The following is a 25,818-nucleotide window of genomic DNA, read 5'->3' on the forward strand; positions in this document are numbered from 1 at the left end:
CACGCTGTCGATCGCTTGTCTGCGTCGTAAATCGACGGAAGCGATAACTGTATGCAAACTCGTTTTACACAGCTTTCTCAACGATCAACATGGCAACGATGAACTTGAAGTGGTTGCTTTTCTGTGCGCGCCTACTGCTCATTTTGGTGAACATTCAGATTTTACAGAAGCCCATATATGAGCATCTATGACATGGCCTGACCACTTCATGCAAAACTGGAACTGGTTTTGGGCGGCGTATAGGGGAACCTGTGTGATATTTTTGGTACAACCGCGTCCTTCAAAATGGGGGTATATTCTTGGCCCGCAAGGACTTGAAAGATGCAGAAAATGGTTTCAACCAGGACTCTGTAGCATCGGGAATGTTGTACGCGCTTCACTTATTCAGCTGCAGTCAGGTACGTAACAATGAGCTGCGGAAAGCCAAGGGACAACCCTGGGCGTACTGTGAGAGGGGGTGCAGCTCCGCCGAGTGCTTATTTCGGGAGCTCGGCTGGAGCTGCACATATGTACAGTCAACCATAAAAGCATTACGGATCACGGGATCTCGGGAAACGTGGAATTTTCGAGCAGCCCGTAACAGTGGTCGGTAAAACCGAACATCGCAATGTTGTTCACATGTACTGGTATAGCCTCTAAATGCGAACACTAGGCTGCGTTGTGAGGCTGCGCAGATGTTCAGCTTTTTCTCAGATATCGCGTTTAGTAAAATTTTGCGGTTCAGTGTACATATACATGCGGATATGTGTGCACATAGCTCAAAAACACGGCGCGTCTTCGTATCAGCATCGCATGAACTTCAGTCACGTTTAAAGTGAGGCGATTACCTACATCTCTATGAAGCTCATTATGAGATGCTTTCAAAGATACCGACATGCATACGACTGTGGTGCATCACTGTACAACGAAATGATAATTAAATTTGGTAAACTTTTGATCTTGGGATATAGACATTTTTACGGCGCCATATGACGCCTTCTAGTGTAGCCGAGTGCCTGAATCACAGCAAAAGGGGAATGGGCTTGTGCTAAATCTATTGGCTGGATATGATGACATATGGCACATGTGAAGAGACGTGTGGGTACACATGAAAAATTATTGCTCCGACACGATATTCGATATCAGCGTTTATCTTGCAGTACCTGCAGTAAGAGGAAGGAGCGCGTTCGCGTTTGGCACGGACAGTGCTTCTTAGCAAATAAATGATTCATAGATGAATGAATATTTTTACTCATTGAGCTACTGAGCCTTCTAAAAAAAAAAAGACATGTGTTTAGCTCCGATTGGAATGCGATAAGCCGAGAACATTCCCCGTGCAAACACATGTACTCATGTTGTGGAGAGCACAGAGATTAAAAAGGCATTGTTTCAGTGGAAATGTTGTTCTGAGCACGTGAAGCATAGTGAAATGTACCTAACCGACTGCTGCTTTGTTGAAGCACGAGGTACTTTGGGCGCAAAACATTAATTACAATTATCCATATTTACCCTTATGAATAACACGTTGACTGATTAGCTCATATAACAATAGCGTATAGCTTAGTGGGCAGACCTTCATGTACACGTAGCTTTGTCGTCGCCGCTTATGCATCTCCGGAGACTATCGCTCCTTTGCATTTTCAGAAGAACCGATGGTTGCGAGAGGCGATAAAACAATGGATAGATTAAAACAAAAAACAGTGTTCTCCACACATTGCTGGCGCACTTTTTTATTTTGCCTAATTACACAATTAGTTATTAGTAACTTCTCAAATATTACAATCAGAGCAGAATTGTCAATCAGAAAGTTATAGGCCATCATGAAAAATTCCGGATTCAACTTTCTGTTGCTCAATACGTGCTACATAAAAGTTTTTTCCAAGCGTCAAAGAAAACCCGAATAACACAAGAAAGTGCAGCGCGACTAATCGCGCGGCACATTTTGCGTGCTTTTGCGGCCTTGCAGCCTTACACGAATTCATGTAATTCATGTAATTGATGTAAATTCATGTAATTCACGCCACGCAGGGCATGCTGTGGACCTCGGTGCAGTATGGTTTACTGCAGTCGCACATTCTGCCACGTAAAGCGTTCACAAAAATATTAGCGACTGTTTTCAGAGTATCTCTCGAATTCATGTTAAATAAAGGTTTTCTTTTGTTGAACGTGCTTAGCCTGCTCTATTGTGAGCGGTATGGTGTACCACCTTTACAACAAAGCGACTTGTATAACAAACTATTTTGAAGGTCTCGAGAACTTTGTCATAAAGATGTTTGACTGTAATATACGGGGTGATAATCTTTAAGTTTCCCGCTATTTACAATAAATCGCCTGTTGCAGATAGCAGAAATCTGGTCCTTGAGCTGGTTTATTCAGAGAGGCGGACATTACTAGCACGATAAATCAGAACACATATTTAACGAACTAACAAAATTAACTAATGATCTTCTTAATTAATTACTTTACGGCGCATATTGCAATTTGCGAAATGTAGCCGGTGAGTTTTCAAGGCATGTGCACTTGGATGGAATTTCCAGAATGACACCAGTTTGGAGATATGCGCCATCAAACTTGCCGTGAAAGTGCACTCTTGTTCGGCCTACCTTTTAAATAAAACGCTCTTTCATGCATTGATGCACAAAAGTAAATGGAACGCCCCTGTATTTCGTCCCATACTTTGGAAAATAATCTCTTGGAACTGGTGTCGCATTAGTTAATTATTGTTTATTAGTTGAGTATGTGTTTCGATTTCTCATGCTGGTAATGTACACCTTTTCGAATAATCCAGGTGAAGGGCAAGAATCACGCTACCTGCCAAGGCCATTTCTAAATATTCCGGAAAACTTAAAAATGACCACCTCGTAGAAGCACACCGCGAGAAAGCGTGCATACACAGAGCCCTTGGAGAAGCACCCTAACAAGAGCGCGTCATCTAGAAACTGACGGAGACCAAGGACACTGGACCAAGTCAGCGCTCTGCAGGGTCACGTGTTGGGCCCTACCTTTTTTAAGCGAGAAAATGTACGGAGAGTTGCCTTGCGAAGGCTGTGCAGCTCGACGTGCTCTCTCCTAGTTTCCTTCCTTCCTTCATGAGGCCGCATCGAAAGGTATGAGGATTACGGCTGCGATAATGATCGTGAGAGAGCATAGGAATCTGACGTTCTTTGTTCGAGCAGTCCTCTGAAAAAACTCCGTGTCCTTCCACTGTGGGAAGAAGGGTGACCAGCGAAGCTGCGTATGTGGGCCCCTTAATGGCGAACTGCACCTCCGCCGGCCCGGTATTGCACAATCTTCGGGATCGGCCCACGTATGGGGAGTGCTTAACACCTACTTCACCTCCGCAGTGGGTCGGCCCGGTATTGCACTATCTTCGGTATCGGCCCACGTATAGGGAGTTTTGGTACCCGCCGTGGTTGCTCAGTGGCTATGGTGTTGGGCTGTTGAGCACGAGGTCGCGGGTTCGGATCCCGGCCACGGAGGCAGCATTTCGATGGGGGCGAAATGCGAAAAAAACCCGTGTACTTAGATTTAGGTGCACGTTAAAGATCCCCAGGTGGTCGAAATTTCCGGAGCCCTCCACTACGGCGTGCCTCATAATCAGAAAGTGGTTTTGGCACGTAAAACCCCATAATTTAATAGGGAGTTTTGGGTGTACACACTGACACTATCCTGAAGGAACTAGCCCTTAACAGTTTCGCTGCCTTCACAGCTTCGCTGTAAAATTGGTCACGTGTTTGTGTGTCTTAATTAATTAATCAATGACGACGAGCGCGGGAGCAGTGGCACGAGCGCGTTCGCGCGGTAGCGCCGAAGGGCACCAACGAGCCAGCTGTGGATGAACACGACGACGCTCAAGCCAATTCTGATAATGATAGTTTTAGGTTAACAGATGTACACGATCCTGGATGGAGTAGGTCTTAACAGCTTCGGTGTAAAAAAGCCAGCGAAAGCATGACCACCAGCAAGCAAGCCAGCAAGGCGATCCCTGTGGAAGTTACTTAGTGCGGATTATGAGTGCAATTAGGGTTCGAGTAGTAGTTTTCTTTTTTTTGCACCCCCACTGGGGGGCTTGCGTATTCGGATCAAACCTAACGTTTTCATTCTAACCAATTTTAAGACTCAATTTCAATCTTGGCAACACCGCTTAGAAGGCTGAGGTTGTCCTGGGCTTGTGGCGCAACGGATAACGCGTCTGACTACGGATCAGAAGATCAGAAGCGTGTCCTGGGCCTGCTTTGGGCAAGCGTGTCCTGGGCCTGTGGCGCAACCGTGGGTATTTAAAACCGCTTCAGCTGCGCCCACGGTTGCGCCACAGGCCCAGGACACGCTTGCCCAAAGCAGGCCCAGGACACGCTTGCCCAAAGCGGGCAAGCGTGTCCAAAGCGGGCAAGCGCTTGCCCAGGCCCAGGACACGCTTGCCCAAATCGGGCAAGCGTTTTTAATTACTTTATGTAGTGTGGATTTGTGATTGTATCGCTTTGTTTCAATCCTGAGAAAGGTAATAAATAAAAAAAATGGGCCTGTGGCGCAACGGATAACGCGTCTGACTACGGATCAGAAGATTCCAGGTTCGAATCCTGGCAGGCTCGTTAAATTTCGTCGTGTCCTTTCTTTCCACCTATTTTTTTAAGCATTGCAATTTAGACGAACGCTGTCCTGGGCCTGTGGCGCAACGGATAACGCGTCGGACTACGGATCAGAAGATTCCAGGTTCGAATCCTGGCAGGCTCGTTAATGTTTTTCATGTCCTTTCTTTCCCCCTATTTTTTTCAGCATTGCAATTTGGGCGAACGTTGTCCTGGGCCTGTGGCGCAACGGATAACGCGTCTGACTACGGATCAGAAGATTCCAGGTTCGAATCCTGGCAGGCTCGATAAATTTTTTCGTGTCCTTTCTTTCCCCCTATTTCTTTAAGCATTGCAATTTAGGCGAACGCTGTCCTGGGCCTGTGGCGCAACGGATAACGCGTCTGACTACGGATCAGAAGATTCCAGGTTCGAATCCTGGCAGGCTCGTTAAATTTTTTCGTGTCCTTTCTTTCCCCCTATTTTTTTAAGCATTGCAATTTAGGCGAACGCTGTCCTGGGCCTGTGGCGCAACGGATAACGCGTCTGACTACGGATCAGAAGATTCCAGGTTCGAATCCTGGCAGGCTCGTTAAATTTTTTCGTGTCCTTTCTTTCCCCCTATTTTTTTAAGCATTGCAATTTAGGCGAACGCTGTCCTGGGCTGTGGCGCAACGGATAACGCGTCTGACTACGGATCAGAAGATTCCAGGTTCGAATCCTGGCAGGCTCGTTAAATTTTTTCGTGTCCTTTCTTTCCCCCTATTTTTTTAAGCATTGCAATTTAGGCGAACGCTGTCCTGGGCCTGTGGCGCAGCATTCTGCTTCCGGCTCCCGAGCTGAACGGATCGCGGGATCATGAGCTCCAGTGGAGCGGCTTATGCGGCTGTTAGCCGCGGCAACAGGCTTTCGACATCGGAAGATAAGGACTACCAGATTATTTTGCCTCGCCTACCTACAGGACGCATCGTGTTAAACACAGTTTTTTTGCACGGCGACACTCGTGTTCGCCCGTTTCGCGTAGAGGATTTTCGGGACGCGCTTCAAGCTCTTGGTATGCTCTCTGGCGTCGTCGCCCTTGGAGCGTACCAAATCAACCACGTATGGGCGGTGACGATGAAGACAGCCGAGATGGCCCAAAAGCTGGCTGCACTGAAGGAGCTTCAGGTCAAGGGGCGTCGCTGCCTGGTCATCGACCCTAAAGAACAGCAGGTGAAGCTTCGTCTTCACTGGCTTCTTCATGGTGTGGATGATGAAGACGTAAAGACTGCGCTGGCTTCCTTTGGCAAAGTCACGGAAGTAACCCGGGAGCGCTGGCGGGTGGATGGCGTTTCCGACAAGGGCTCGACGACCCGAGCTGTGCTGCTGCAGCTGAAGGCTGGACTGAAAGTCGACGACCTGCCCCATCAGATCCGCGTCGCCGGCGAGCTTGCGCTGGTCGTAGCCCCAGGTCGCCCCATGCAGTGCCTGCGCTGCCGGGGCTCTGGTCACGTTCGTCGAGAATGTAAGGTTCCCCGTTGCTCCCGGTGCAGGCTTTTCGGACACAACGACACGGACTGTGTACGTTCATACGCAGCAGCCGCGGGGTCGGCGGAGAGCGAGCCGTTGACATCAGACCACATGATGGACGTGACCGAGGCCGAGGATGCGGCCAAGGGAGCTGGAAGCGGCAATGCGGTGGCAGAAGCGAGCGGGACGACGACGCCGACTAAAGGAGGACCGAATAATGTCCCTCCTCCCGACGAGCCAGAAACCGCACTAATCAGCGTCAGGGTGACCCAGAAAGAAAATGAGAGCCGCCAGCCGGCTACTGATACTACGGAGGCAGCGGAAAACGACAACGCGACCCCTGCTAGCGCCCGCGTCGAAAGCGTCTCGGCACCGGTGAAGAGGTCCCTGCAGCAGGAGGAGAAAGTTGACGGAAAGGCCAGCGGTGACTCCGAGGCGCCGCCCGCTAAGACGCTACCCGGCAGGCGCTCCACCCTCAAGCCTAAGCCTAACCTGGAGGCTGACCGTAGGCTAACCCCGAAGCCGACCAAGGACGACCTCGGACGACGGCCACCGGATGGCCACGGAGGCGTCTAGCGGTCAGCTAGACGTTAAGGTGAGCACCATGCTCCGGGCCTTCTCCCCTCCCGTTTAAATCAGTAATGGCTACCAACCCGTCGCTTAGCCTCGGCACGCTAAACGTTCGAGGTCTGGCCGCCAAAAGGAAACAGAGTCAGGTGTATCGACTGCTAGTGGACCACGACCTCGACGTTTTAGCAGTGCAAGAAACCAAGGTAGACGGCGAGGAGGAGACCGGGAGCATGGTGCAAAGGTTCACGTACAACTACTATACGGTAGTGAGCCACGCCTTAGGGACTTCGGCGGGGTGTGTCTTGTTCGTGAGGAAGCTTCCAGGCCTGGTTATAGACGGTTACTTCTCGTGCTCTTCCGGTCGACTTGTCGTTTGTGATTTCAGCTATTGCGATGTCCAATGGCGCGTGCTGTGTATTTATGCGCCTAATACGGTGCAAGAAAGGGTAAATTTCTTTTTGAACTTGAAGCACCACTTCTGTGCACAAAATGATAGCCTGTGTTGGGGACTTCAATTGTGTATTAAACATCGAAGACAGGTCTACGCGACGCGTAATTTACGACAAAAGCAGCGATATCATGGCGCAGATCATACATGAATTTGCATTAGAGGATATCGCTCAGTGTTTCGGGGCTGACCGAGAAGTGAAGTACACCCACTTCCAGGGAACAAGTCATGCACGATTAGACCGTATCTACCTGTCATATCATTTAGTAGAAAAATGCCAGTGCTATGCAGTTACTGCCGTATCCTTTTCTGACCACTGCCTGGTAAAATGCAGGGTGGGCCGCAAAAAAGAACGAAACGAATTCGTCTGGGAACTGTGGAAAATGAATGCTGAGCTCCTACGGGATGATACCTTTAACGAGACGGTAGTGAATGCTCTGAATTCTTTTGGAAAAGACAGTTCTATGAAATTGGGCGAGGAGTGGGAGCTGTCGAAACAAACTATTAAAATCAAGGCAATTGAAAGAAGTAGCGTACTACGATATGAAGAGAAGGCAAGAGAAAGGGATTTAAAAACATTACTGGAAAAATTTGTGACGCTCGAATGCATGCAACCCGGAGCTTATCAAGAAGATATGCGTGCTATTAAGAAAAAGCTCGAGGTTTTCGATGAAGAGCGTTATCGAGGCGCGCTCGTGCGTGCGAGAGCAGAAAGACTAGCATGCGGGGAAATGCCTTCGAAAAGAGCACTGGGATTAGAAAAAAAGCACTCCAGACGCAAAAAGATTGAGGCCATCCAATATAACGGGGTGGTAGTAACTGATACGAAGAATATAGGGCGTGCTTTCTTTGAACATTTCCAAAAGCTTTTCGCATTCAGGCCCGTCAGCATGCAAAGATTCAAGGACTTATTTTTGCAGCGAATGCCACAGCTGTCGAGTGACGTTAAAGAAACGTTGGAAGGACGAATAACTGAACAGGAAGTGATAAAGGCCATCGAAGACCTGAACCCTGGCAAGTCACCAGGTCCAGACGGTCTTTGTGCCGCTTGGTACAAATCGTTCAAAAGCCACCTAGCTCCTATCTTGACCGCAATTTTCAATGAAGCATACGAAATGAAAATATTTCCACCATCTTTCGGCCAGTCCCATACAGTACTAATACCTAAAACAGAAGAGACCGAGAAGCTCAAGCAACTTTCCTCCTATAGACCCATAGCGCTTACTAACTGCGACTACAAAATACTGATGAAGGTGCTGGCACGGCGTATGCAGTCAGTCATTAAGGAAGTAGTCGGCCACACCAAACGTGTGGCATTCGCGGAAGAACCATCTTCACTAACATTCACAAGATGAAGTGTGTGCTGGAGTGTTGTGATGCCATGTGTGATGCAGTAGCGATCCTCCAGCTTGACTTGGAGAAAGCATTTGATTGCGTTTCACACGAGATATTGCTCACCATCCTTGAACATGTTAATTTTGGCCACATAATCACTGAGGGGGTGACCATGGCGTACCGGAGTTGCTATACGAGACTTATAATTAATCAAATGCTGGGGGCCCCCATTAACGTGAAGCGCTCCGTTCGCCAGGGTTGTCCACTCAGCCCACTCCTGTTTTGTGTTTACATAGAAACGCTATGTCAGGCCATCATTGAAAATGAATACATTAAGGGATTTTGCCTCCAAGCAGCAGAGGTGAAGTTATTGGCATATGCTGACGATGTGGCCGTATGTTGTAAAGATACGCAAAGTGTATTGAACGCTGTGAGTATCGTCAGACAGTTTGGTAATGCCACTAATAGCTTCGTGAACTGGCAGAAATGTTTGGGGTTTTGGCACGGGGGATGGGCGTCCACCCCAGACCACTTTTCGAACGTCACCTGGGTCACGACGCCAGTTAAGTACCTTGGCGCACCCCTTGATGCCTACAAGGACAGTAGCGAGTACTGGAAGGAGCGGACAAAAGAATTAAAAGAAAAAGCCGACCGATGGAACGCCGGTCACCTGTCAATGTTCGCGAAAGCAACAGCGTGCAACATGTTTCTCGTAACAAAGATCTGGTACGTAATGCAGGTCCTACAGTGCTCTCGGATTAATGTGCAGAAACTGCACCGCGTGTTCGCTGTTTTCGTGTGGGCATCGAGCTGGGAGCGATGTAGCCGAGATAATCTCTTTCGGCGCGTGAAGGATGGTGGTCTCGGGTTGGCGCACCTCTTCTTGCGTCAACTAGTAAACAGGTTCTTCTTTTTTCGAGACACAAATGACCCATTTCTACGCACCGCTATCCAAATGAGGTTGTCAAGATCACTTCCCGAATTCGTTGTAGGCACCGAAATAATGCCAGGACCAGTTCGTGGTTTCTTTAGGGAAATAATTCAGAGTGTTTCCTTTTTGCGTGTTCGTTTTTCTAATGCATATTTGTGGAGTGTAAAACGGAAAAAGTTATATCGTGATTTATGTGACAGTGTATTGCTTGTACCCATGTACAGAGCCCTGTACAGTGGAGGCCCAGGCCTAGATGTATTGAAAAGGGTGAAGAAGATGCCAGTTCAACCAGCCACTAAATCGTTCTTCTTTAAATTACACACAGGTACTCTACCTGTTAAAATCTTTCTTGAACAACGTGGGTTCTACATGCCATGGGGAACCCACTGCCTTATATGTAAAAAAGAAGAAAGCATAGATCATGTCTTCATCCACTGTTGGGAAGGGGTCTTTTTCTGGGACGTGTTACAAAGGACTCTAAAAAAAGAGCTACCTATAGATCCCCACGGAATCAGGTTTCTGCCAGTATATGACGACGAAGGTTTCCCGTACGACCTGATCATGCTTACGGGCCTCCACTGTTTATGGCGCGCAAGAATGTCGGGTTACCATTGTGACCCGGATGCCCGACCGGCGCGTCTGTACTTTTGTGAATCCATGCAATGGTATGTGGAAGTGCAGAAGTTGCAACAGCCTGTTCCTGAGTGGCTGTCGAGGTTTGAACCCCTTACAGCACTAAAGGAATTTTAATCCGACAACGTCGTGCCACAGTAGCGGACGGCAACGAATGTAAATATTACTGTTCTTTTTTCTGTTTGTGTATTCATTCGTATTTGCTTCTTTGGTCTTTGTTTATATAATTTAGGAATTTGTGTTGTGATATGTCGAGAACTGGCAATAAAGAAAAAAAAAAAAGGGCCTGTGGCGCAACGGATAACGCGTCTGACTACGGATCAGAAGATTCCAGGTTCGAATCCTGGCAGGCTCGTTAAATTTTTTCGTGTCCTTTCTTTCCCCCTATTTTTTTAAGCATTGCAATTTAGGCGAACGCTGTCCTGGGCCTGCGGCGCGGATTATACTTCCGGCCGTGATAGCAAACGGACGCGTGTGGAATTTTCACCGCCGGAGCGGTATCAGCGGCCCAGTCGGGCCGCGGAAACAGGTTTTTTGCTGATGAAGCCCTGGACTATCAAGTTATTCTGCCGTCGCTGCCAACAGGTGCGTCTGTAGCGAATACTTTTTCCTCACGGGGATTTGAAAGCCAGGCCTTACCGTGTAGAAGACTTTCGGGACACGTTGGTTCATCTCGGAGTGCTTCCTGAAGTGATAGCTTTAGGGGCGTTCCAGATGAACCATGTTTGGGCCGTCACTTTTAAAAGTGCAGAAGCTACGAAGAAGATGGTAGAAATTGGGGAAGTTCTGGTCAAGGAGAAACGGTGCCTTGTGGTTGACCCCGAAAATCAAGAAGTGCGCATCAAGCTCTCCTGGGTGCTACATAATGTTCCGGACGAAGAAGTGCGCTCTGCTCTAGCACCGTACGGGAAAGCAAGCGATATCTACAAGGAGCGCTGGCGAGTGCACGGAATAGCAGACAAAGGCTCGTCTACGCGCACGGTTGGTCTGAAGCTCAAGCCTGGTGTAACTCTAGAAGATTTACCCCATCAGTAGCGCGTTGCAGGAATCATGGCTCTACTCGTTGCGCCGGGACGCCCACCGCTATGCTTGAGGTGCCATGCCACAGGCCATATCAGGCGCGACTGCCGGGTACCGCGTTGTGCCAAATGTCGGCGATATGGCCACGATGAAAGCGTCTGCGTGCGAACCTACGCAAACGTGGCCGGAGTCAAAGCAAGTGATGAACTGTCGACGGAACATCTAATGGACGAGGCAGACGCGGCCGAAACTACCCCCGAGGCAGACAGCTCACGAACTATTGGTGCAGCAAACGTGTCACATGTGAAGCAAAAGGCTGCAGTCATTATTGCGGAAGACACAGCCATCGCTTCAACAGAGGCTGTAGAGACACAGGCGATGGGCGCTCCAACGAGCCAACACATTGCACCTGGCGCGAGTGTCGAGCAAAGCCCTGAGACTACAGACGTCATTATGGCAAGTACCAGCAGCCCTGCACCAAAACGACTCCATGAGGACGGCAAAGAAGGGCACAAGACCGACCAGAATGCAACGGATGAGCCGCCTGTGAAAACGACACCCCATCGAAGGACTACATTTAAACCCGCACCGAAAATACCGCTCGAGCCACGGCCCGAGCGGAAACCGCCGGCCCCGCCTGCGACGTGACAAGGTGTCGAGCTTTCTTTTTTTCCAACCGGACACTATCAGCGGAAGGGACTGGAAAGACAGTGCGTTGACGTCGTCACGGCGAAGTCTAAATTCTAATCAAAATGGCTGGAACGACTGGGATTTTCTATAAAAAATGTGAGTGTTTTGCCGTCTTGTGATAAGCAAGGGATACTATGCGGTTTGTGTTTATAAAAAAAAAAATGGCTGTTACTCTCCAAACGCCTCTTTATGTAGGCACTCTTAACGTGCGGGGCCTGTCGACACGGAGAAAACAATACCAGCTGAGTCGACTTTTTATGGAAAATGAATTGGACGTAATTGCCATACAGGAAACGAAGATCGAAAGTCAGGAAGGAACAAACCGCATGGTTGAACCTTTTAGGGCGTACTACAATGTATGCGTTGCGCATGCAGTAGGTACAGCCGGTGGTTGTGCGCTGTTCTTGAAGCACTCCACAGGTATATCTGTTGATAGTGTGTACGCGTGTGACACTGGACGACTTATTGTATGTGACATAACGTTGCAAGCCCAGAAGTTCCGAATAGTTTGTTTACATGCCCCAAATGCACCAAGTGAGCGCAGATTGTTTTTTGAAAGTGTTGAACATTATCTGAATTGTGACAGGGCAATTATAATGATGGGGGACTTTAATTGCGTATCCAGAGTAGAAGACAGGACAAGAGATGCACCGATACGAGATGCGAGTGTGTCGGTACTAAATGCGCTGACTGAAGGTCACCTGTTAGAAGATGTAGGGTGCTTCCTGTCAAATGGCACATTGCCTCGGTTTACCCACTACCAGGGGGACAGCCACGCTAGATTAGATCGTATTTATGTTTCGGCAGATTTGGCACCCGTCTGCAATAAGTATGACATTAAAAACGTTTTCTTTAGCGACCATAGTTTGGTTGTGTGCGCACTAGGTCCGAGGAAACCGGCGAAATTTAACTGGCAGCTGTGGAAATGCAATGTTAAACTCCTCAATGATGAGGTATATATGAAGGAAACAAAAGAAAAAATTGGAGACCTACTGGCAAATGAACCGGAGTGTTATGCGGAGGCATGGGAACATTTTAAGGAAAACGCAAAAATCTCAGCCATCGAAAGAGCCGGGGCATTGCGGAGGAAGCAAAACAAAGAAGAAACTGAGCTCCAAAGCCAGCTTGATTTTTATTTGAATGCAGAAGCTAGAGCCCCGGGTAACTTTGCCAGAGAAATAAAAGAAATTAAAAGCAAACTAGAAATTATTAATACAGAAAAGTACAGGGGCGCAGTTGTACGAGCGCGTGCGGAAAAAATGTATATGGGTGAAACCCCGACCAAACGCGCTCTATCAGATGAAAAAAGCTATGCGTCGCGCAACGAAATAAAAGCGATAATGTACAGAGATGAAGTTGTGCAAGACGAGGAACTGATACGTCGCGCATTTGTTGATTATTATCGGGATTTAGTTGGCCACGAACCACAGATTGTGGAAGGTTTTCAAAGCGATTTCTTGAGACACATGCCAAAACTTGAAGCAGAAGTTAAAACGAATCTCGAAGCACCAATCAGCGTTGCAGAAATTGAGGGGGCAATTGATGAATTGAGTGCAGGGAAATCGCCAGGCCCTGATGGTTTTGGCTCAGAATTCTACAAGGCTTTTAAAACTGAGATAGCAGTTGTCCTGCATAACGTAATAAAGGAGGCATACAGAACACAGAAGTTGCCTCCTTCTTTCAGGCAGAGCCATGTTGTACTTTTTCCAAAAACAGAGGATCCAGCTGCCTTGCTCTCTGTACGAGCGTATCGACCGATAACTCTAACGAACACGGACTACAAGATCTTCGTTAAAGTTTTGGGTAGGAGACTGCAAAGTGTTATAACCAGGCTTGTGGGGCCGCATCAGACTTGCGGCATAAAAGGAAGGTCCATTGTAACAAACATACACGTGGCTAGAACCGTCCTGGAGTGCTGTGATGCGTACTGTGGTAAGGTCGCCATGGTACAACTGGATTTAGAGAAGGCATTCGACAGAGTTGTGCATAAAGTCCTTTTCAACATTCTAGAACACATCAATGTCGGGAAGGTCCTATCAGAATAGAAATGTGTTACGCAGACATTTCTAGCAGGATAAAAATTAATAAATCATTAACTGCCAGTTTCCAGATAAAGTCCTCTGTTAGGCAGGGATGCCCTTTGTCTCCTTTACTGTTCGCGCTGTACCTGGAACCTTTCTGTTTGAAAATCATGTCATCGAGTGCAATAAGAGGTTTTAGGTTGAGCACAAGCGAGGTTAAGCTATTTACGTACGCTGACGATATTGCAGTTTTCTGTTCTGACCAAGAAAGTGTCAGGAATGCCATCAGTGTGGCGAAGAGTTTTTGTAAAGCGACCGGAAGCGTTATCAACTGGAGCAAATCTTTGGGCTTTTGGCATGGGGATTGGGACGACACCCCGGACATCTTTGAAAGCATGCAGTGGACGGTTTCGCCAACGAAATACCTCGGGGTGCCTTTAAATCACTACAAAGACACTAGTGATTATTGGAGAAATGAAGCGGAACAAATAAAAGAAAAATCGACAAAATTTGGAGGGAGAGACTTATCTATATTTGCAAGGTCAACAGTATGTAACCTTTTTCTTGTAGCCAAGATTTGGTACGTTCTGCAAGTACTGTGTGCGACGAGAGCAAGCATTCAAAGACTCCACAGGGTGCTAGCAGTGTATATATGGGGATCAACTTGGGAACGTACAAGCCGTACAAATTTATTCCGGTCAGTGAAAAGTGGCGGACTGGGCTTGGCGCATTGGTTTCTAAAACAGGTAGTGTCCAGATTTCTCTTTATGCGAGAGCAAAGCAATGCTTTCCTACGTACTGTGTTTCAAATGCGATTGTGTGACGTTATGCCAGCGTTTATTGTGTCGTCTGATCGGGTTGATGGGCCGAAAGTACGAGGCTTCCTGCGAGAAGTCGTCTGGTCTTACGAGTTCCTCGCAGCATGGTTCTCATTACAGTATCTAAGCAATGTCACACGAAAGAAACTGTACAAAGATGTTGTTGATGTATGTATGCCAGAACCACTGTATCGCACCATGTTAACAGGAGCAGGCAAAGACGTACTGAAAAGGGTGAAGCGGATGCCAGTACGGTCCACGGTGAAAACGTTCTTCTTTTACTTGCACACCGGAACTCTGCGCGTTAAACCGTGGTTAGAGCAGAAGGGTATCTTCGTGCCTTGGACGATAAACTGCTTATTGTGCAAGCAACCAGAAACTATCGACCATATTTTTCTTGATTGCGTAGATGCCACCTTCTTATGGGACATACTGCAACGTACTTTAAAAAAAGTTACCGATTACCCCATATGGCATCCGCTTCCTCCCAACCGATAATGATGAAGGGGTGCCGTATGACATGTTTATGGCTTTATGTCTTCACAGCATCTGGAAAACAAGAATGGCAGTGTATCATGCAGATATGAACGCCCAGCCAGCCAGAGAGTACTTCAAAGAAAGTATCGCGTTTATTCGTGAGATATATAAAGCACAGATTGATCCACCAGCATGGATGCCTGTATTAGATGCTCTTGTCAACCTGAAGCGGTTTTAAATACCCACGCTTGCCCAAAGCGGGCAAGCGTTTTTAATTACTGTATGTAGTGTGAATTTGTGATTGTATCGCTTTGTTTCAATCCTGAGAAAGGTAATAAAAAAAAAAGGCCTGTGGCGCAACGGATAACGCGGCTGACTACGGATAAGGAGATTCCATGTTCGAATCCTGGCAGGCTCGTTAAATTTTTTCGTGTCCTTTTTTCTTATTTTTTTAAACGTTGCAATTTATGCTAACGCCGACCTGGGCCTGTGGCGCAACGGATAACGCGTCCGACTACGGATCAGGAGATTCCAGGTTCGAATCCTGACAGGCTCGTTAAATTTTTTCGTGTCCTTTTTTTCTTATTTTTTTAAACGTTGCAATTTATGCTAACGCCGACCTGGGCCTGTGGCGCAACGGATAACGCGTCTAACTACGGATCCGAAGACTCCAGGTTCGAATCCTGGCAGGCTCGTAAAATTTTTTTTGTGTCCTTTTTTTTTCTATTTTTTTAAACATTGCAATTTAAGCGAACGCCCCCCTGGGCCTGTGGCGCAACGGATAACGCATCTGACTACGGATCAGAAGATTCCAGGTTCGAATCCTGGCAGGCTCGTTAAATTTTTTCGTGTCCTTCTTGTTTCTTCCTATTTTTTTAAACATTGCAATTTAGGCTAACGTCGTCCTGGGCCTGTGGCGCAACATTCTGCTTCCGGCTCCCGAGCTGAACGGATCGTAGGATCATGGGCTCCAATGGAGCGGCATATGCGGCTGTTAGCCGCGGCAACAGGCTATCGACGGAGGATGATAAGGATTACCAGAGTATTTTGTCTCGGCTAACTACAGGACGCATCGTTTTCAACACACTTTTTTTGTACGGCGACGCTCGTGTTCGCCCGTTCCGTGTAGAAGTTTTCCGGGACGCGCTTCAAGCTGTTGGTATGCTCTCTGGCGTCGTCGCCCTTGGAGCGTACCAGATCCACCATGTATGCGCGGTAGCGATGAAGACAGCCGAGGCTGCTCAAAAGCTGGCGGCACTAAAGGAACTGCAGGTGAAGGGGCGTCGCTGCCTGGTCATCGATCCCAAGGAACAACAGGTGAAGCTTCGTATCCACTGGCTTCTGCATGGGTTGGATGACGAAGACGTTAAGACCGCACTGTCCTCCTTTGGCAAAGTGACGGAAGTGACCCGCTAGCGCTGGCGAGTGGATGGCGTTTCCGACAAGGGCTCGACAACCCGAGCAGTACTGCGGCAGCTCAAAACTGGGATGAAGGTTGACGACCTGCCCCACCAGATACGCGTCGCCGGCGAGCTCGCGCTGGTGGTAGCCCCAGGACGCCCCATGCAGTGCCTGCGCTGCCGGGGCTCTGGACACGTTCGACGCGAATGTAAGGTTCCCCGTTGCTCTCAGTGCAGGCGCTTCGGACACAACGACGCGAACTGTGTACTATCGTACACAGTAGCCGCGGGTTCGGCGGAGAGCGAGCCGTCGACATCAGACCACACGATGGACGTGACAGAGGCGGAGGAAGCGGCCAAGGGAGCTGGAAACGGCAACGTGGAGGCAGAAACTAGCGGGACGACTACGCCGACCGAAGGAGAACGGAATAATATTCCTGCCCCCAAGGAGCCAGCAGCTACACTCAAGAGCGTGGGGATGGACCCGCAAGGAGAGCCGCCAGTCGGCTACGGATACTACGCAGGCAGAGGGAGACGACAACGCGACCCCTGCTGGCGCCCGCGTCGAAGGCGTCTCGGTACCGGTCAAGAGGTCCCTGCAGCAGGAGGAGAAAGTCGACGTAAAGGCCTGTGGTGACTCCGAGCCACCGCCCGTTAAGACGCTTTCCGGAAGGCGCTCCACCCTCAAGCTCAAACCGAACCTGGAGGCTGAACGTAGACCCACCACGAAGCCGACCAAAGACGAACTCGTGCGACGGCCACCGGATGGCCACGGAGGCGTCTAGCGCTCAGCTAGACGTTAAGGTGAGCACCATGCTCCGGGCCTTCTCCCCTCCGGTTTACATCAGTAATGGCTACCAACCCATCGCTTAGCCTCGGCACGCTAGACGTTCGAGGTCTGGCCGCCAAAAGGAAACAGTCAGCTGGTTTACAGACTACTAGTGGACCACGTCCTCGACGTTTTAGCTGTGCAAGAAACCAAAGTGGACGGCGAGGAGGAGACCGGGAGCATGGTGCAAAGGTTCGCGTATAACTATTATACGGTAGTGAGCCACGCCTTAGGGACTTCGGCAGGGTGTGTGCTGTTCGTGAGGAAGCTCCCTGGTGTTGTCATAGATCGTTACTTCTCGTGAACTTCTGGTCGACTTGTCTTTTGTGACTTCATCTATTGCAATGTCCAATGGCGCGTGTTATGCGCCTAATACTGTGCAAGAGAGGGCAAATTTCTTTTCTAGTTTAAAGCATCATTTCCATGTGCACAAAATGATAGCCTGTGTAGGGGATTTCACCTGCTTATTGAACGCTGAAGATAGATCTACGCGACGGGTAGTTTATGACAAAAGTAGTGATATCCTGGCACAGATTATACCTGAATTCGAATTAGAAGATGTCGCTGAGTGTTTTCGGGCTGACCGAGACGTGATGTGCACTCACTTTCAGGGAACAAGTCACGCACGATTAGACCGTATCTATCTTTCATACGATTTAGTAGAAAAATGCCAGTGCTATGCAGTTACTGCATTATCATTTTCTGACCACTGCCTGGTAAAATGCAGGGTGGGCAGCAAGAAAGAACAAACTCATTCGTCTGGGAACTGTGGAAAATGAATACTGAGCTGCTACGGGATGAAACTTTTAACGAAAATGTAGTGGCTGCGAGGCGGCGGCGAGGCAAGCCCTCGACGTCCCTTCATGGGAGGCTTAGGCCTGGCCATCAGAAAGTGCTGGTTGTACAATAAAGTTTATTCCTCCTCCTACTCCTCCTCCTCCTCCTCCTCCTCTGAATTCTTTTGCAACAGACAGTTCTATAACGTTTGGCGAGGAATGGGAGTTGTTGAAGCAAACCATTAAAATGAAGGCAACTGAAAGAAGTAGCGTACTGCGTTGTGAAGAAAAGGCCAGAGAAAAGGATTTAAATACATTGCTGGAAAAATTTGCGAAGCTCGACTGCATGCAACCGGGTGCTTATCAAGAAGATATGCGCGCTGTTAAGAAGCTCGAGATGTTCGACGAAGAGCGCTATAGAGGCACGCTCGTGCGCGCGATAGCAGAAAGACTAACATGCGGGGAAACGCCAACGAAAAGAGCACTGGGTCTAGAAAAAAAGCACTCCAGGCGTAAGCAGATTGAGGCCATCGAATATGAAGGCGTGATAATAACCGATAACAATAATATAGGGAGTGCTTTCTTTGAGCATTACAAAAAGCTTTTTGCATTAAGGCCTGTCAACATGCACGATTTCAAGCATCTATTTTTTGCAGCGAATGCCACAGCTGTCCAGCGAAGTTAAAGAAACGTTAGAACGACCAATAACAGAACATGAAGTGATGAAAGCCATCGAAGACCTGAATTCTGGCAAGTCACCAGGTCCAGACGGTCTTTGTACCGCTTGGTACAAATCGTTTAAAGGCCACCTAGCTCATATCTTAACCGCAGCTTTCAATGAAGCATATGAACTGAAAATATTTCCACCATCCTTTGGCCAGTCCCATACAGTACTAATACCGAAAATAGAAGAGACCGAAAAGCTCAAGCAACTTTCCTCCTACAGACCCATAGCGCTTACTAACTGCGACTGCAAAATATTGATGAAAGTGCTGGCACGACGGGTCCAGTCAGTTAAGGAGGTAGTCGGCCCACACCAGTCGTGTGGCATTCGTGGAAGAACCATTTTCACTAACATTCATAAGATGAAGTGTGTGCTGGAGTGTTGTGATGCCATGTGCGATGCAGTAGCGATCCTCCAGCTTGACTTGGAGAAAGCGTTTGATTGCGTTTCTCACGAGATATTGCTCACCATCCTTGAACATGTTAATTTTGGCCACAAAATCACTGAGGGGGTGACCATGGCGTACCGGAGTTGCTACACGAGACTTATAATTAATTAGACGCTGGGGGCCCCCATTAACGTGAAGCGCTCTGTTCGCCAGGGTTGTCCACTCAGTCCACTCCTGTTTTGTGTCTACATAGAAACGCTATCACAGGCCATCATCGAAAATGAATGCATTAAGGGGTTTCGTCTTCAAACCGCAGAGGTGAAGCTATTGGCATACGCCGACGATGTGGCTGTATGCTGTAAAGATAAGCAAAGTGTATTGAATACTGTTAGTATCGTCAGAAGGTTTGGTACCGTCACTAATAGTTCGTGAACTGGCAGAAATGTTAGGGATTTTGGCATGGAAGATGGGCGTCTACACCAGACCTCTTTTCGAACGTAAACTGGGTCATGACGCCAGTTAAGTACCTTGGCGCACCCCTTGATACCTACAAGGACAGTAGCGAGTACTGGAAGGAGCGAATAAAAGAACTAAAAGGAAAAGCCGACCGATGGAACGCCGGTCACCTGTCAATGTTCGCGAGATCTACAGCGTGCAACATGTTTCTCGTGACAAAGATCTGGTACGTAATGCAGGTCCTACAGTGCTCTCGTATTAATGTGCAGAAACTGCACCGCGTGTTCGCGGTATTCATATGGGCATCGAGCTGGGAGCGATGCAGCCGAGATAATCTCTTCCGGCGTGTGAAGGATGGCGGTTTGGGGTTGGCGCACCTCTTCTTGCGTCAACTCGTGAACAGATTTTTCTTCTTTCGAGATACAAACGACCAATTTCTTCGCACGGTGATCCAAATGAGGCTGTCAAGAGCACCTCCCGAATTCGTTGTAAATACCGAAATAATGCTAGGACCAGTCCGTAGTTTCTTTCTGGAAATAGTTCAGAGTGTTTCTTTTTTGCGTGTTCGCTTTTCAAGTGCATACTTGGGGAGTGCAAAACGGAAAAAGCTATATCGTGGTTTGTGTGACAGTGTGTTGCTTATACCCATTTACACAGCCGTGTACAGTGGAGACCCAGGCCTAGACGTACTGAAAAGAGTGAAGATGATGTCAGTTCAACCAGCCACGAAATAATTTTTCTTTAAATTACATACCGGTACTTTACCTGTTAAAATCTTCCTGGAACACATTGCCTTATTTGTAAAAAACAGGAAACTAGAGATCATGTCTTCATCCACTGTTGGGAAGGGGTCTTTTTCTGGGACGTGTTGCAAAGAAATCTTAAAAAGGAGTTACCGTTAGATCCCCACGGAATCAGGTTTCTACCAGTAAAAGACGACGACGGTTTCCCGTACGACCTCGTCATGCTTACGGGCCTCCACTGTTTATGGCACGCAAGAATTGCGGGCTACCATTGTGATGCGGATGCCCGACCGACACGTGTATACTTCCGTGAATGCATGCAGCGGTACGTGGAAGTGCAGAAGTTGCAACAGCCTGTCCCTGAGTGGCTGTACAGGGTTGAACCCCTGACGGCACTCAAGGAACTTTAATGAGACAACGTCATGCTACAGTAGCGGACGGCAACGCATGTGTATAGTACTGTTTATTGTTCGGTTTTTGTATTCATTCCCTTTTTTTGTTTGGTCTTGTATATTTTTTTTTGCATATATTTAAGGAATGTGTGTTGTTGTGATATGTCGAGGACTGGCAATAAAGAAAAAAAAGGGCCTGTGGCGCAACGGATAACGCGTCTAACTACGGATCAGAAGATTGCAGGGTCGATCCTGGCAGGCTCGTTAAATTTTTGTGTCCTTTTTTCCCTATTTTTTAAACATTGAAATCTAGGATACGGAACATATTTCGCGAAAACAAATAGTTGCACATATTACAACAAACAAATGAGCAAGCGAAAATGTAAGAAATCAGCACATCGTTTTTAGCCGTCAATACCAACTCGCACAAAACAACGGTTATGGAATGACCACATTAGTCGTGGTTCAGCAGCCGCGTCTGGCCGTGGTAACACGTCTTCTGTCGCCCCACCGGGCTATCGGTATGTACTACCGACTTTGCCATCAGGCGAAACTGTGAAGGAGTGTTTGTTCTTACCCTGGGACGTTGCCGGGAGACCATACCGCCTCGAAGGTTTCCGTGACCCGCTGCAAGAACTCTGTGCACTGAAAGACGTGACCGGTACTGGGCCCTTCCAAATGACACATATGTGGCTCATCAAGCTACGAACTCCAGAGGGGAAGGAAGTGCTGGTTAAAGCGGGTGGCCTGGAGGTTAAAGGGCGCTTTTGGGCCGTCATTGACCCTGTGCAGCAAGACATCACACTCAAAGTGCACTGGGTTCCATTCCACGTTACCGGGGAAGCATTGAAGAGGGCTTTCGACCGCTATGGCGAAGTGAAAGAAGTACGACAAAAGGATTGGAAGGTGAGGTGCTTCGAGCAAGCCGAGTCTACCACGCGTATTGTGCGGATGACGCCCCGAGAGAACTTAACACCGGACGCTCTGCCCCATTTGTTCAAGATCTTTGGTGGCTCAGTGCTGGTCGTCGTCCCCGGGAGAGCTCCAATTTGCCTTCCGTGTCGACGCAAAGGACACATTAGAAGAGACTGCAGAGTGCCAAGGTGTCTGAGTGCCGAGAATTCGACCATGAAGCACATGATTGTGTGTGTACGTATGCAAGAATTACTGGCAGCACGCAACTTGACGACGAAGGTCTCGAATTGATCGAGGAGGAGGAGGTAACGGAGAAACTGACAGCGTCCTTGGAAACTCCGATTGAACAGGTGGCAAGTGTCGTGAAAAAGGTGGCAACGCCATCCGCGTCGACACAGGACGCCACAGCAGGAAGAAAGCAGAGAGAAAGAAGAATGAACGAAGAAGAGGAGACACCGCCTGCACACGAAGAAACTGACCATGGGTGTGACGCGTTTAACGTGGAGATGGACGCGGAGCTAGAGACGCTATATGAGACGCCGGATGAGACGGCCACTGTGGAGTCTGCCACGCATTCCAAGCGGCACCGAAGTGATGCTCCAGACGAGGAGACGCCGGCGGACAATGTTCAACGCCTGAAGCCGCAGTGGATGGTGGTCTGGTCGACCCGGGCCAAGAAAGGGAAGTACGCCCCAACGCAAAGGTGAGCGTCGCTCACCCGAGAAGAACAGGCGACGCAATGGCCAACGCGACTTGCGTCACGGGTGCCCGTTGAAGCTGTCGTGCCGACAGGTATGATCGATTTGGGAAGGTTGCTATTCTCTGGGGGCCTTACCGTTGTTTTACTCTTGCTGTTTGAAACGGCTATGTCGTTAGCTCCATTGCGCGTAGGAACGCTCAACGCTAGAGGTCTCAGGGCGAGACGGTGGCAGCGTCAGCTCCGACACGTAATGTTGGAAGAAGATTTAGATATATTGGCGATTCAAGAGACTAAAATAGAGATTGAGAGTCAGAATGACGGTATGGTTGCACAGTTTAGTGACCGCTATACTGTATGCGTTAGCCATGCTGTTGGCACAACAACCGGTTGCTATGTGTTCATTAAGAAAGGTGTAGGTATAGTTGAAGAAACAGATATAAGTTGTCAGAGTGGACAATTCGTGCTGTGCAATTTTGTATATTACAACATAAAATTCCGAACATTATGTGTGCATGCACCAACGAAAGTGAATGACCGGCTAAGTTTCTTTCAAGAAATATCGCAATATGTGAAAACAGACAGATGTTTGATAGTGTTAGGAGATTTCAATTTAGTTGTTTTCAGCTCGGACGACCGTTCGAGTGATGGATACTGGGCTGATAAGAGCGTTGTCTTTCTGAGGGGCGAGGGGGGGCATTGGAAGAGCTCTGTTGGAGGACATTGCACATTGCGCGCATGGAGGCAATAATCGGCATTATACTCATTTTCAAGGCAATAGGCATGCAAAGTTAGACAGAGATTATCTTTCGCAAGAAATCGCCACACTGTGCGATGATTACAAGGTGCTGAACCTAGCATTTACCGACCATTGTTTAGTAGCCTTCACGATAGGGAAAAAGATCACGGCAAAACCTAGAATGAAATGGGAAACATGGAAACTAAACGCGAAACTCTTAAAAGACGATCAATTTCTAGAAAGTGTACGCACAGAAATTGCTAAAGCAAATAATGACTGTGAAAAATGGTGGGGTGAGCGATGGGAGCGATTTAAAGAATTCGTAAAAATGAACGCCATAGAGCGAGCAGTACAAATACGTCTTGAAGAGCGCCAAGAAGAAAACCTTTAAAGAAACGCTTCAGGAATTGGTGGATGCTGAAACTGCAACGCCAGGCACCTTTATGGAAGAAATAAGGGAAACAAAGAATAAAATTGAGGCTTCGACACGGAAAAATACCGTGGCGCACTTATTCGTGCAGGAATGGGAAAGATCTTGTCTGATGAAATGCCAACAAAGCGTCCTTTGGGAACTGAGAAAAAGTATGCGAGGAGAAACGAGATAGTTGAGATTAAATACAAAGGGAAAATATCTATAGATGCCGAAGAAATCAATTATGCGCTTAAGGAATCTTACAGGGAGCTCTTCAAGTGTAGAATACCGAGCAAGCCTGGGTATGAAAGCCATCTTCTAACCACTCTACCTAGGTTAGACGCCGAAGGAACTGAAAGATTATCAGAAGATATCACAGCAAAGGAGATCGAAATGGCCATTGAAGACCTTAACCCTGGAAAATCACCAGGACCTGACGGCTTAACAGCAGTTTTTTACAAAGCCTTTTGCTCGAAGATAGCCATCGTATTAGAACGTGTTTTTATGGAGGCGTATCAAGAAGGTCGTCTGCCACCGTCCTTTAAAAGGGCGTATACAGTCTTGATACTAAAAAGCGATGACGCGAATAAACTTAACAAAGTAACAGGCTATAGGCCAATTACGCTGACAAACGTAGATTATAAAGTTTTAATGAAGATATTTGCGCGGAGACTACAAGGGGTCATTGGTGCTTTAGTAGGACCGCATCAGACCTGCGGGATAAGAGGGAGGTCTATATTTACTTATATCCATGTGGCTCGCAGCATACTTGAAACTTGTGATGCAGATCTTAGGAAAGTCGCTATGTTACAAATTGATGTAGAATAGGCATTCGCCACAGTGTGTCACAATCTCCTGTTTACAATTCTTGGTTATGTGGGAGTTGGATCACGGATAACAGAGGGAGTTAAAGTGGCATACAATAATTGTACAACTAACCTCATTATCAACCATAAGCGGACTGAAAGGATTGAAGTGCGTTCCTCTGTTCATCAGGGGTAACCCCTGTAACCTCTTTTGTTCGCAATGTATCTAGAGGCTCTCTGTAAAATAATTATTGATAGTCCGGATGTGCGGAGTGTTAGCCTAGAAGGGTGTGAGGTGCGTTTATTAGTTTACGCTGATGATGTTGTTGTTTTCTGCGCTGATAAGGAGATTGTTCAAGTGGCCATGACAATTATGCGTGAGTTTTGTGACATGACAGACAGCAATATAAACCTGAATAAGTGGGTCGGTTTGTGGCATAGCCGGTGGCAAACAAAGCCGCGTGTTTTTGAAGGTATGCAGTGGACGCTCACGCCTGGGATTTATCTTGGTGTACCGTTAGGCACACATCGAGATACCAAAGATTTATGGAATGGCAAAGTGCAGGAATTAAAAGCTCAAACTGATAAGTGGGCCGGGCGTGACCTCTCCATATTCGCACGTGTGGCTATTTGCAGAATCTTCTTGGTGAGCAAGCTGTGGTATCTTATGCAAGTCCTGAGCTGTTCCCGATCCAATTTTAAGAAATTCCATGGAGCATTTGCTGTGTTTGTGTGGCAGTCTGGATATGAAAGAACAAGCAGGAACAATTTGTTTCGCAAGTTGGGTCAGGGGAGCTTGTCATTACCGAATTTATACTTAGACCAACTGGTTTCTAGATTTTTGTTCTTACTAGACGCGACCAATCCTTTCTTGCGAACAGTTATTCAAGTCCGATTGACCAATGTCTTATCTAACTTTGTTGTCTTGATGAGGGAGGGTGGTTGTTACGCAATGAGTAAATTTTTACGTGAGCTGGTCGTAGCATTTAGATTTTTAAACCACAACTTTTCCATAGAATATTTGGCTACAGTGAGACGTAAGCGGATAAGCCCGGATTTAATACACATTATGTTCCCAGAACCATTATATCGATTAATGTACCGCGAGCCAGGATAAAGATGTGCTAAAACATGTGAAACGAATGATTGTACCAGGGGGAGTGAAAACACCCTTCTTTAAACTACTTACTAATACCTTGCCTGCGAAAACATGGCCAGAAGAAAGAGGAGACTATTTACGTGTCGTAATTTACGTAATTGCGTGTCGTGCATCGAACCTGACATCCTGCGAACGGCAAATTCAAATTACATTAAACAAACTAAAGCAGTGGGCGTCTGAAAACGGTTTTCGCTTTTCAACTGAAAAAACTATTAGTGTTGTCTTTTCACAAAAAAGCGGCCTACAACCAGATCCCATGCTTAAGCTACAAGAAGCCACACTACCTGTAAAACAAGAACACAAGTTTCTGGGTGTTCTATTTGATAAAAAGTTAAACTTCCTGGCACACATAAATAGCCTTAAAATTAGAGCGAACAATGCTCTTA

The 25,818-nt window shown here is 47.6% G+C and overlaps 8 non-coding genes across 8 annotated transcripts; all 8 read left to right on the forward strand.

Moving 5' to 3' along the window:
• The first annotated feature begins 4,495 nt into the window (after window positions 1-4,495).
• Window positions 4,496-4,568, forward strand: TRNAR-ACG (transfer RNA arginine (anticodon ACG)). The gene has a single exon. It is a non-coding gene; the product is annotated as a tRNA-Arg (tRNA).
• A 69-nt stretch (window positions 4,569-4,637) lies between these two features.
• TRNAR-ACG (transfer RNA arginine (anticodon ACG)) lies at window positions 4,638-4,710 on the forward strand. Its single transcript has one exon. It is a non-coding gene; the product is annotated as a tRNA-Arg (tRNA).
• Window positions 4,711-4,779: 69 nt separating this feature from the next.
• TRNAR-ACG (transfer RNA arginine (anticodon ACG)) lies at window positions 4,780-4,852 on the forward strand. The gene has a single exon. It is a non-coding gene; the product is annotated as a tRNA-Arg (tRNA).
• A 69-nt stretch (window positions 4,853-4,921) lies between these two features.
• Window positions 4,922-4,994, forward strand: TRNAR-ACG (transfer RNA arginine (anticodon ACG)). Its single transcript has one exon. It is a non-coding gene; the product is annotated as a tRNA-Arg (tRNA).
• Window positions 4,995-5,063: 69 nt separating this feature from the next.
• Window positions 5,064-5,136, forward strand: TRNAR-ACG (transfer RNA arginine (anticodon ACG)). Its single transcript has one exon. It is a non-coding gene; the product is annotated as a tRNA-Arg (tRNA).
• A 69-nt stretch (window positions 5,137-5,205) lies between these two features.
• On the forward strand, window positions 5,206-5,277 carry TRNAR-ACG (transfer RNA arginine (anticodon ACG)). The gene has a single exon. It is a non-coding gene; the product is annotated as a tRNA-Arg (tRNA).
• A 4,975-nt stretch (window positions 5,278-10,252) lies between these two features.
• On the forward strand, window positions 10,253-10,325 carry TRNAR-ACG (transfer RNA arginine (anticodon ACG)). The gene has a single exon. It is a non-coding gene; the product is annotated as a tRNA-Arg (tRNA).
• A 5,434-nt stretch (window positions 10,326-15,759) lies between these two features.
• On the forward strand, window positions 15,760-15,832 carry TRNAR-ACG (transfer RNA arginine (anticodon ACG)). The gene has a single exon. It is a non-coding gene; the product is annotated as a tRNA-Arg (tRNA).
• The last annotated feature ends 9,986 nt before the right edge of the window (window positions 15,833-25,818 follow it).

This window comes from Dermacentor andersoni, chromosome 1 (assembly GCF_023375885.2).
Source record: "Dermacentor andersoni chromosome 1, qqDerAnde1_hic_scaffold, whole genome shotgun sequence".
Classification (NCBI taxonomy): domain Eukaryota; kingdom Metazoa; phylum Arthropoda; class Arachnida; order Ixodida; family Ixodidae; genus Dermacentor; species Dermacentor andersoni.